Raw genomic sequence first — 360 nt, forward strand, 5'->3', positions numbered from 1 at the left:
GAAATTACATTAATTGTGACACTCACAATCTTCATCTTGGAAAAGAGGACAGCGTGTTGTCTCGATGCAGGTTGAGTGCTAGATACTCTGCTCTCGACTCTTCCGAGTTTTTATATACCCCATGTTGAGCACTGGGGTTCCCCTTGTATTTCCTAGAAACATACAGGGGATAGGATCTCAGGGTCATTACTCCATGAGATTTTTTTTCTCTCATAAATTTTGTTGCGTACTTGTCTGTTTACATACGCACACGCGACCATAGTCTGAGCTTGTGTGTATGTATGTGTGCGTGTTTGTTTGCGAGGATTTACTTATACATCGGAAGGTAGATGTATATATGGATGTGAATCTATGAGCGTG

The sequence above is a fragment of the Penaeus monodon genome, chromosome 29 (assembly GCF_015228065.2).
Source record: "Penaeus monodon isolate SGIC_2016 chromosome 29, NSTDA_Pmon_1, whole genome shotgun sequence".
Lineage (NCBI taxonomy): Eukaryota > Metazoa > Arthropoda > Malacostraca > Decapoda > Penaeidae > Penaeus > Penaeus monodon.